Source organism: Chrysemys picta, chromosome 5 (assembly GCF_011386835.1).
Source record: "Chrysemys picta bellii isolate R12L10 chromosome 5, ASM1138683v2, whole genome shotgun sequence".
Taxonomy (NCBI): Eukaryota; Metazoa; Chordata; order Testudines; family Emydidae; genus Chrysemys; species Chrysemys picta.
The window spans coordinates 141850721-141862609 of NC_088795.1; the positions used below are offsets into that span (position 1 = coordinate 141850721).

The window sequence follows — 11889 nt, forward strand, 5'->3', positions numbered from 1 at the left end:
CTGCACCCACCCATTGATGGCCTGCAGGATTTGCTCCTGAAACCCTCAGCACCTAAGGTGATCAGATGTCCCGATTTTATAGGGACAGTCCCGATTTTTGGGTCTTTTTCTTATATAGGCTCCTATTACCCCCCACCCCCATCCCGATTTTTCACATTTGCTGTCTGGTCACCCTATCAGCACCCCAGGACAGGCCTCTGTCACATGATCTGTAGGAATCATAGACTCATAGAATCATAGATTTTAAGGTCAGAAGGGACCATTATGATCATCTAGTCGGACCTCCTGCACAACCAGGCCACAGAATCTCACCCACCCACTCCTGTATCAAACCTGTGTCTGAGTTATTGAAGTCCTCAAATTATGGTTTAAAGACTTCAAGATGCAGAGAATCCTCCAGCAAGTGACCCGTGCCCCACGCTGCAGAGGAAGGCGAAAAACCTCAAGGGCCTCTGCCAATCTGCCCTGGAGGAAAATTCCTTCCCGACCCCAAATACGGTGATCAGCTAAACCCTGAGCATGTGGGCAAGACTCACCAGCCAGCACCCAGGAAAGAATTCTCTGTAGTAACTCAGATCCCACCCATCTGACATCCCTTCACAGACCATTGGGCATATTTACCGCTAATAGTCAAAGACCAATTAATTGCCCAAATTAGGTTATCCCATTATAACTATTGATCCCTAGGGGAGCAGCCACAGAGGGGGACATGACATACTTTGCCAGTCAGTCACACACCTCTGTTAGAGATCAGGACTCCCGAGTTCTAATCCTGGCTCAGGGAGGGTAGCATTGCCCCGTGGTTAGAGCAGCAGCGGCCAAGCAGTGTGGCCAAGCCGCTGAGAGCTGCCCCCTGGCTCCAGCTCTGCCAGAAGTGCCGTTGTGCAGCCTCTCGGTGCCTCATCAGTAAGACGGGCTGAGCCACGACTGCCCTTGCGCAGGGTCTGAGGCCTCGCTCAGTGCAAGGCACTGCACAGAAACACGGACAGCAGCCACACAGGGGCTCCCGGGTCCCAGCCCAGTGCCCCTTCCCGCAGGCTCCAGGATATTGGGCGGGGAGCCCCCCGCTCCAGTGTGGCACAGCAGGACAGGCAGCCCCCATCACATGACATGTGCAGCCCAAACAACCCAGCCGCCCGGAGAGCTCTGCTTGGGTAGGGAGGGCACAAGGAAAGAGAAGAGGCAAGACCTGAGCAGTGGGCAGGGGCTGGATTCTGCGGGGCTGAGAGGATGGGGGGATGCCAGGAAGGGGCGCCAGCACTCTGGCACCAGAGGGTTAGATAACCTGAGAAGGGAATGGGCAATGGGAGGCAGCACCTGGGCTCTGCGTTTCCTGCCTCTTCTCCGGGCCCCCCGGCTGTAGAAGGCTCCTCCTCGCACTCAGCCGAGTTCTGTCAAGGCCGGGGGAGAAGAGGGTGTTTCCGAGAGGGGCAGGACAGAGGGGTGAGGCGGAGAGGTGGGCGGGGCGCTGGGCTGGTCCCCTCATGAGGGGACAGCCCCGGACACTGGCAGGCAGCACATTTACAATGCAAAGAAAACATATTTCACCCGACACGTAATCAGCCTGTGGAACTCACTGCCACAAAGTATCACTGAGGCCAAGATCTCTTCAGGCTCAGACATTTGCAGGGACAATGGAGCCACGCAGAATTACACTGGAGAGCACCAAAAATTCAGCCAGGCCGTAACCCTCCACGGCGCCAGCTGGCCAGCCCAGTCGGCTGGAGCCTCCCACCTGGGGCAGGCTTGGGGGATGCAGCTGCTGCTGTCGGGAGCTGTCGCACAGGAACCTAGTGTGATCCCGCCTGGCTGCTCCTGCGGCTTGGGAACCCAGGTCGCCCACTCCGGCCAGAGACAACGTTTCCTCTGACTGGGGTTGTGTGCGCAGGGTCCCCGCCCAGAGCAGGACATTCAATCCACCCCGCGCCAAGCCAGACGTGCCTGCCTCCCCAGCATGAATGGGCCTCAGAGACTTCGGGGAAAGGGCTCGGAAGGACTGACAGGCCTTAAGCAAACAGCAGGGAGGGAGTTAAGAGAGAGCCCAGTTCCCTGGAACTGCTCAGGAAACCTCAGGAATTTACTGACAGCGCCAGTGAATGGGCAGGCTGCATGCAGGGCCCAAGGCCACCTCCTCGCAGGGGAACGGGGCCAGGAAGGGGTTAACGCTGCCAGCTAGGGGAATGAGAGGCCTTGCAGAATCCGGAGGTGCGGGGCAAGATTGGGGACTCAGCAACCCCCCCACACCTGCCCACCTCTATGCTGGCCCCTGCTCAGACCCTCCCCATGGTTGTCCCTTTGCCTGGGGGCTCAGGGAGTCTTCCACCAGCACAAGCACTGGGGAGTGTCCCTGGGCAACGGGGGCCAAGCTCTGCAGAGCTCAGCGTGGACACGGCCTGCTCTGCTCTGCCATCTCTGCTGACAGCACCCCCGGCGCTCTGCCCTTCCTCTCCCTCACCCGCTCATCCAGGCCATGGCCAAACCCTGCCTCCTCTTCCTGTTTGCCTCCCTCGTCCCATCCCCTCCTGCTGGGACACCCAGCCCACGGTGGTCCCCAAGTGGCCCTCTTTCCCCCGCACCAAGCCTGTGGCCCTTGATTCCTGGCCCCATCCCCCTTGCTGTGGTCAGTGTGCGCTTCTGGCACAGGGGCCTGTCTCGTACAGGTGTTGCTGTGCCAGGGCAGAGCCGGAGCCTGAGCAGGGATGTGGGCACCAACCCCCTGCTTGGCAGCCCAGCTCCTCACGGCTGGGTTGGCAGACAGGGCCAGTTAGCGCTCAGCCTGCTACACAGACACGCTCGTCAATAGGGAGCCGTGAGCCGGCCTGGTGCTAAGTCAGTGCTGGCCACATTTTCGGAGGTGTGGGAAATGATGATGGGGAGGGGTCAATTCTACAGAGCCGACTGGGGTGGCTGGTGCAGTGGGCTCATGGGAACAGCATGCACTTTAATACAGCCAAGTGCAAGGTCATCAAAGGATGTAGGTCATGCATAAGGCAAGGCCACATCCAGGAATGCAGCGGCACTGGCAAAGTCTTGCAGGTCACGGTGCAAACCAACTGAATGCCAGCTCCCTGTGGGACACTCTGGTAAGAGAAAGGACATGATCCTGCAATGCAGAGTGAGGAGCAGGGAGGTGGTGTTACCTTTGTATACAGCGTTAGCGAGACCATCACAGGACACGGCCTCCAGTTCCAGTGCCCATGCTCCAGGAGGGATGTGGACCACTAGGCAAGGGATGAGAGCAAAGCTACAGGAACAACGTGAGGTCTGGCAAAGCACCCCTGCAGCAAGACACTGAAGCAGCTCAATCCAAGGGCAGGCTAAGGGGTGAACTGGCCTTGTCTGCAAGTTCACATCCCAGAGTCCAACTGCTCCCTCCTGAAACGGCGCAGCAGAGAGCAGGAAAGTCCCCACTGACTGACTGACTGGCAGCACTGGTGCTGCGAGCGATGTAGCTCGCGGGACTGGCAGGTGACCTGGCTGCCAGGACACACTCCCTGCTAATACAGAGCCTGGGGCAGGGATGGAGCCGGGTGCATTGGGGGCACCAATGGTGGTGACATTCCCAGGTGGCACCAGGAAGGGCTGCGGCCCTACAGAGGGCAAAGACAAACTCCGGGGCCCCAGGGCCAGACACGCAGGCCAGACACAGCTTGGGCAAGGAAGCTGGAGAAGCTTAGAAGCTCTGTCAGTCCCTCTCCAGTGGCCAGGCTGCCACTGCCCGGGGGCCACGTAAAGGCCCCAGCAGAGTCCTACCTGCACTGAAGCCCTGCCTACGGTTCGCCGCAGCCACCCTCCTTCATTCCACGTGTCCACAACGGGCTTGAGGCCCCAGCCAGCCCAGCCTCCGCAGGGGGGCCCCAGCCGGGTCAGGTGCTCAAACAGTTCCGGTCTCTCCTGCCGACTGGGGGGCCTGGCGTGAAGAGTGACTGACAGCCACGTCTGCGCTCTCTGAGTAACGCCAGGGCTGGGGGGCGCCCGTGCTATCTCACCCTCCACGTCCCTCCTCTCTGGGGAGCTGAGCAGAGGTCAGTGTTGCAGCGGGGCCTCTGGGGCAGGGAGTTTGGTAATCCCAGTGCCAGTCAGAGCCAGGGGCACCGTTCTGCCCACTACAGACACGAGTCCGTGTGCACACGAGGGGTGGGGCCTGGCACCAGCCCCTGCGCCCATGGCGAACAGAGGCAGTGCAGGGGAGGAAGTGCGGCCAAGGCAATCCTGTGGAAACAGGGTATTTCTGGGGGCTCCCAAGCTTGTGTTGGGGACAGGGCCAAGCCCACAGCCCTGGAACGGGGCAGAACACAAGCCGCTGCCTTGGCATTATCACAGGGATGTCTGGCTGCCAGGGTCTAGCCTGGTGCTCACAGTAAAACCACCTCACTTCTGATCCTCACCCTGCCTCATCCGAAGGGAGCATGCAGGGACATGCCACCCCCCGCCCTGGCTGGGAAACTTGCTGCAGAAATACCGCTGGTTAAAGATTAATTCAGTCCCCTCCAGATTGTGGAAACAAAGCTGCCCTGGGCTCTTCTGGGCATCTCACGGCTACTGGCACCTAAACAGCCAAAGCAGCATATGCTTCCTCCTCTAGTTGCTGTAGAACTGGGCCCCTCCTGTGGGGCAGAGCCTGGCCCCAGGGGCCCCCTGCACGGCTGACCCCAGGCTCCGCAATCTCTTAGCTAAGCACAAGGCCCCGTGGCCCGAGAAAGCTCCACCTGGTGAAACACAAGCACACAGGGCTCCAGGAGCACGTCCCCCAGGGCCCTGCTCTCTGCCTGAGCTCCCCACTGCACACAGAGCCCAGCTCTGGCCTGCTGCCAAGCCCCCAAGGTATCTGGGTGCCCAAGAGATGCCTGTGGCCACGATGACAGCCACATCACCAGGACAACGAACTGGTTGCCCCATGGGGGACAGCTGGGGGCTCATGAGAACAGGAGACAGAACTGTCCTGAGAGTCTGCCCCAACCTCTGGAACTCACTGCCACAGGAGAGGAGACCACTATGCTCCAAAGCTCAGCCCTGTGCCTGAGCTCCCTTGCAAGAGCCCCTCGCTCCCGCATGCTGGCTGAGCGTGGGGTACAGCCCCTTTTCCAGCCCCGCTCACAACAGCACTCCCGGTGCATCTCCCTCTCAAGGTGCACCGAGCCACCCGGCTGATCAGGGCAAGAATTCTCATCTAGGCGCCGGCTGCAGCCCCAGGCAAGAGCAATCCAGCCTGTGACCCATTCCGAGGCGAGCCGCTTCCCTGCACTGTCACAGCTGCAGCAGGTGTGACCAGGTAACAACCATGCGGCCCTAGGGAGCTCAGTCCCACAGAAAGAGCATGGCAGCGGGAGGGCAGAGGAGACTGTGGCCCACCAGCGCGGATGGACGCTGCAAGGCAGGTCAGGGTGGGTTGTGCAGTGGGCAATGCTGGGGCAGCTTCAGCCCCACTGGGAGGCAGGGGTCAGGGGCAGTTTTGGCTCCATTTGGGAATGGGGGGGCAGTCATGGCCCCGCCAGGGGCTGGAGGTGTTTCATTAGCAGCTGGTGATGCTGCAGGGAGGCAGGCAGGGCTGAGAGGCCAGTGTTACACACAGCAGCCAAGTTGGGGCCAGGGCACAGCCTGCCCCTTCCCATCAGTGGGGACTGCTCCCATAAACATGGGAGCCCCAGAGCCAGCAGTCTGGATTACCCTCTAAGATACACCTGGCTCCTCTATGCACCCTTCCATTTCCAGAGCTCAAACGAGCTTTCTGAGGACAGGGGAATGCGAGATGCCACCTGCTCCACAGAGGCAGCGACAGGAGGGACTCACCCAGCCGTGAGGATAGAACCCAGGAGTCCTGACGCCCAGCCCCGCTGCTCTCACCACTAGACCACACTCCCCTTTCAGAGCCGGGGAGAGAACCCAGGAGTCCTGGCTCCCAGCCCCGCTGCTCTCACCACTAGACCACACTCCCCTTTCAGAGCCGGGGAGAGAACCCAGGAGTCCTGGCTCCCAGCCCCGCTGCTCTCACCACTAGACCATTCCACCTTGCTTGGTACTGTAACCTCCTCCCCAGCACAAGTTCTCTCTCCCTCTGGCCCCTGGCTCAGCAGAGTATAACACGAGGGGCTGGAGCACAGCCCCGGCCTGCGCTGTGAGCTCTGCCCTTCATCTGGAGGCGCAGAGCCCAGCAGGCGGAGCTGGGCCCCCCCTCTGGACGAGGCACCCAAGGGACGGGAGGTCACCGGCCATGCAAGCTGCCGATTTCTGCTCCTTTCCCCGAAGCTGTTGCTGCCCCCTAGAGGTTGGGGAGCTCAGTGCAGCCAGCGTACCTCTGCCCCCTGCAGGCCCCAGTGCCCCCACGGGTACCAGAGCCAGGGAGGAGGGAGGTGCAGGGCACGGCAGGCGTGGGGGATGCCAGCACAGCCCTTGGCTGGCTGGGGCGGGTTCTTTGGGGTCCGCTTGGGGCTCTGAGAACTGCAACAGGCAGCTTGTTTGCAGGAAGTGACCTAGACGGAATGTGCAGATACTTGGACGGCTGCAGCCGTCTGCAAACTCCACAGCGAGTTGCTGCCAGCCAGCCCCAGACGGCCACCGGGCACAGCACTGCCAAGTGCTACCGGGCACAGGCTGCTCCATTTGGCTTACCTGGGGGCACGGACCCTGCCCCGCGAGCCACCGCTCGCCTTACCAAATGCTGCTGCAGGAGAGGTCTGAACCCACCCAGAGGCAGAACTGGGGGCTGACTCTCCCCTGGAGGATAAAAGGAGGCCCCCACCCTGTCCTGGGTCCACCCTTCCCTCCCGCCCTCATCACACAGGCTCCTCCAGGAGCTGCAGCAAATTCCAGAGTCGGTGGAAAGTCTGAGTCCCCTTCGGAGGTTTATAAATTACAGCTCAGCAAACAAGCTGCTGGCTGCCAGGATCCCTAGGCAGCCAACCAAGGCAGGACAGCTACACAACCCCTACACTGCACAACAGCCTGCACAACCCCTCCACTGCACAACAGCCCCCATCTACACCACACTCAACAAACCAGCCCTTGTGCTGCAAGAACCCTGTGCAGGCCCAGCAGAGCCTACAGTACCCCCAGCAACACAACCACAACACACTGTACACAGCCCTCCTCCCATACACACCATAAGTGACCTGAACCGCACAACCCCAGGCATTATACACCCCTCCCCAGCACACAACCCCCAGCCCTCACCCCCACCCCACAGACCCTCTCCCAGCCGCACAACTCCCCTGCTACACAGCCGCCCCGCAACACACAACTGTCCGCACACACTATACACACGTCCCCACTACACAGCACTCCCCCAACTACACAATGCACAAGTCTGCCACACACAGCCCTCAACCCGTACACAACTCCCATCCCGGCACAAACACAATCCGCAGCCCCCTCAACATCCCCCCGCCGTGAACTCGGCCGGCCGGGGCGGTGGGGTCCGACACCGCGGCGATGGGCACCCGCAGGGGGACGGCAGCGCCTGGCTAAGCGGAGCCCGGCCCCGAGCAGCGACCCGGCCCGGCCCGCTCCGCTCCCCCGGCGGCTGTTACCTGGCGCGCCCCTGTCCCGGCCGGGCGGCTGCGGGCGAAGGGCTGCGGGGTTGCTCCGCGGGGCCTGCGCTCGCTGCTGGGTGGGGCCAGCTCGGCCCCTCTCCCCGCCCCCGAGCCCTGCGGAGAGCGGCCGCCCGCCCGCCCGCCCGCGCGGGGCCCCCGGGAGGGACCGGCCCGCCTCTGGGCGCTGCGGGATCCGGCCTCAACCCCCATCGCCACCGGGAGGGCGCAGGTCGGACCCCGGGTGTGCTGGGGGACGTCAGCCCCACCGACCTCACCCCGGGCAGGGGCCGGGCGTGTTGGGGGGCAGCCCCCAAGCCCTGCATATAGAAGTCCCCTGTGATGGGCCTGGGGGCTCTGGACTTCTGCTTCCGTTGGGGTTTGGGTCTGACTGGCCCTCATCGCTGTAGGGTCCAAGCGCCCCATCCTGCCGGGGCCCCCTCACCCCAGGAGCATCTGGTAACCAGGGCCCCTCCACATGAGGAGGGAGGGGTCAGGCTCCCCACCATGCCAGGCAGGGGTCACAGAAGTGTCCCCCGGGCCCCAGGTGAGGGGTTGCTACTGAGAGCTGGTCCCAAGACGCCACAGTGGAAGGGTTGAGGCCTTTTTCTACAGCAGCCACAGCAGGGCAGCACCCCATAGGAGCTAAGAAACAGAAAATCACATCCTCACATTCCATGTAATAATCTCTTGAGACTCCCCTGTCCTGATAGCGCCCACCATCACCTTCTTAGCGCCCACCATCACCTTCTTAGCGCCCACCATCACCATCACCTTCTTAGCGCCCACCATCACCAGCTAAAGAAACAGATCGTCAGACGTTTAGGGGAAACGTTTGATGCATTTTGTCTGGCAAGGAACCATTTATCAACAGCTGTGATTGTGAAATCCATTGTTTTGCCTTTATGGTCCCCACTTCTCTGTGGTTTGTTTGTATGGTCTCTCTGTTACATAATTAACTGTGCAAGATTTAAATCAACTAAGGTGGTGGGTGTGATTGGGCAAAGAAGTGTTTTGTAATGGGCTAGGATGGGTGAAAAATAGTTTTGTACGACTTTAGTTTACAATGACTGGTTACCGTACAGCTAAGCAGGACTCAAGTTTCACTATATAAACTGGGGTCCAAAAGGAAGTTCTTTGGGAACCGACTCCAGGACACAGCCCCAAGAACAGACCTGCCAGACCTCAACATCCTTCCTGCCAACTATATTGTGCAGAAGCTGGAGCCCCAGACGACCTGATCCTCACTGGCCATCAGGAAAAGTTTGTCTGCCGTAGTGGGAGTGGTGCGCATTGTCCGCTTAGCGTGCGTGTTCTGTTTAGGTAACGGTTAATAACTAGAAGTTAAGGATATTACTGCGTAAGGCTCTTGCACGGGTAAAAGGCCCTGCTGAAGATTATGCTCTGAGCCTAGGAACTAGGAAAGGATGGGGATGCCTCCATTAACCCATGGAAGGGTAAAGGTGGGGTGCCCTAGAGTGTGGGGCAGGTAACAACAGGGCTCCCGGTGCCCTCACCCTGGTTAAATGCTTCTCCCCCTGGGGGTTTTCCAACGGCTGTACCAGTTTGTCTGGGCGAGAGAGTCTCTCTCTCTTCGTTCTGAAAACCCCTGCTCTGTGGCGCTATGTACATAACAATGAAACTCACTGTCATTCACTGCAACAGGGTCAATCACAGAAGCAACCAAGAGAGACGAGGCCATGTTCCCAGGGTGCCAGGGCCCGCTCCTAGCACATGTTGGCCGGTTGCCAAAGCCCTGTGATTCATTACTAGAACTCGAGGGGAGGGAGAGCCCCGGGCTGGGATAGCAGGGTCTGTGGTGGGTCAGGATTGGGGGCACTGGCAGAGCTGGGGCAGGGATCCCAGGACTGGGATAGCAGGGGCTGTGGTGGGTCAGGATTGGGGCTCTGACAGAGCTGGGGCAGGGATCCCAGGGCTGGGGTAGCAGGGGGCTGTGGTGGGTCAGGATTGGGGGCACCAGCAGAGCTGGGGCAGGGATCCCAGGGCTGGGGTAGCAGGGGGCTGTGGTGGGTCAGGATTGGGGGCACCGGCAGAGCTGGGGCAGGGATCCTAGGGCTGGGGTAGCAGGGGGCTGTGGTGGGTCAGGATTGGGGCTCTGACAGAGCTGGGGCAGGGATCCCAGGGCTGGGGTAGCAGGGGGCTGTGGTGGGTCAGGATTGGGGGCACCGGCAGAGCTGGGGCAGGGATCCCAGGGCTGGGGTAGCAGGGGGCTGTGGTGGGTCAGGATTGGGGGCACCAGCAGAGCTGGGGCAGGGATCCCAGGGCTGGGGTAGCAGGGGGCTGTGGTGGGTCAGGATTGGGGGCACCGGCAGAGCTGGGGCAGGGATCCTAGGGCTGGGGTAGCAGGGGGCTGTGGTGGGTCAGGATTGGGGCTCTGACAGAGCTGGGGCAGGGATCCCAGGGCTGGGGTAGCAGGGGGCTGTGGTGAGTCAGGATTGGGGGCACCGGCAGAGCTGGGGCAGGGATCCGAGGGCTGGGGTAGCAGGGGCTGTGGTGGGTCAGGATTGGGGGCACCGGCAGAGCTGGGGCAGGGATCCCAGGGCTGGGGTAGCAGGGGGCTGTGGTGGGTCAGGATTGGGGCTCTGACAGAGCTGGGGCAGGGATCCCAGGGCTGGGGTAGCAGGGGGCTGTGGTGGGTCAGGATTGGGGGCACCAGCAGAGCTGGGGCAGGGATCCTAGGGCCGGGATAGCAGGGTCTGTGGTGGGTCAGGATTGGGGGCACCGGCAGAGCTGGGGCAGGGATCCCAGGGCCGGGGTAGCAGGGGGCTGCAGATCAGGACTGAGGGACAGGATGGGGGACTCTATCCTGGGAAGCAGTGACTGAAAAGGACTTGGGGATCACAGTGGAGAACCAGTGAGCTCCCAGAGTGATGCTGTGGCTAGAGGAGCTGATCTGATCCTGGGACCCAGGACCAATCTCAAACAGGAGTAGCACAGTTAGAACCCATACTCAACGGGGACCCCATCCTGCAAGAAATCTTTCCTGAACCCCCTCTTCTGGCCATCAAACAACCCCTCAGACTCACCAAGCTCATCATCAGAAGCAAGCTCCCCATGGACCAGGACACACCCACTCAAAGCAGCACCAGAACCTGCCATAACAACAGATGCAACGCCAGCAGACACATCTCCCCTACTATGACGATCAATCCACCCCCAACACACCTTTCAAGATCCATGCGTCCTACACATGCCTATTACAACATGGTGTTCCTCATCCAGTGCACCAAATGCCCCAATCACTGCTATGGAGGTGAAATGAGCCAATCAATGGATGACAGATGATGGATCACTCAGTAATTGCCCTGTTCTGTTCATTCCTCTGTGACGGAGTCACAAGTCCGATGCTCAGGAACTGCTCTCTATGAAGCCAGCCAGGACTCTGGGGTAGCATGGCTCCCCTTAGGGAGCATTGTCCAGGACAAAAAGCCTTCTCGGCTATGGCCTTCCTGGTCTGACCTCGGAGCATTCAGCACTTGCCCTAGGTGGGTCCACCTGGACAGGACCCCTGGGGAAGCCAGAGGGCCCTGCACCCCAACTCTGCAGTCAGCTGTGACTCTCAGCCAGTGTGTAAAACAGCAGGTTTATTGGTTGATAGGAACACAGCGTAGAACAGAACTTGTGAGCACAGAAATCAGTGACTTTCAGCCAAGTCCATCTTGGGCACTAGCGTAGCTGGGGGGGAGCAGGGGGAGCGGTTGCTCCTCCACTGAGCACAAGTGGCGCTTTTTAAATTTTTACTCTGAACAGGAGGGGTGGACATAAAAAAAGGCACCACCTGCTGTAGCGCTTGTACTCACCAGGCAGCGCTCCGGGTCTTTGGTGGCACTTTGGCGGCAGGTCCTTCAGTGCCGCCAAAGACCCGGAGCGAGTGAAGGACCCGCTGCCGAAATGCCGCCGAACACCCGGAGCGCCGCCCGGTGAGTACAAGCGCCGCAGCGGGTGGTGCCTTTTTTTATGTCCACCCCCCGTTTGCTCCATCTGGCTACGCCACTGATCTTGGGGGGACCCCGGGCCAGATGCCCTCGACTCCCCCCTCTGAGTCCCAAACAGGAGACTACCCAGCTTCCAGCGACCCGACCTCCAACATGCCGTTGCCCTTCCTCCTGGTCTTTGTCTCGCTTCCCCAGGCAAAGTGTCACCTGGTCGCATCCCCCTCCTGGGTGTCAGGTTACGAAGGGCACCATCCCTCACTTATGTGCAGGCAACTGGAGTCGCCTCACCTGTCCCCGAGGGTCTCAGCAAAAGTCACACATCCTTATTCTCACCACCTAGGCATTGGTGCAATACACAGGGAAACAGAGGCACACAGTATTCATGCAAAACCGTAAGACTCATATAG

At 60.5% G+C, this 11889-nt stretch overlaps 1 protein-coding gene across 5 annotated transcripts in view; it reads right to left on the reverse strand.

Moving 5' to 3' along the window:
- The window catches only part of LOC101936648 (lysyl oxidase homolog 3), a 40059-nt gene extending 32374 nt beyond the window's left edge, over nt 1–7685 (reverse strand). For all 5 annotated transcript variants that reach the window (XM_005278434.5, XM_005278433.5, XM_042844870.2 and 2 more), the window contains exon 1: nt 7527–7685. The gene's annotated coding sequence lies outside the window, so the exon portion shown is untranslated. The remainder of the gene's footprint in view (nt 1–7526) is intronic.
- Nucleotides 7686–11889: the final 4204 nt, after the last annotated feature.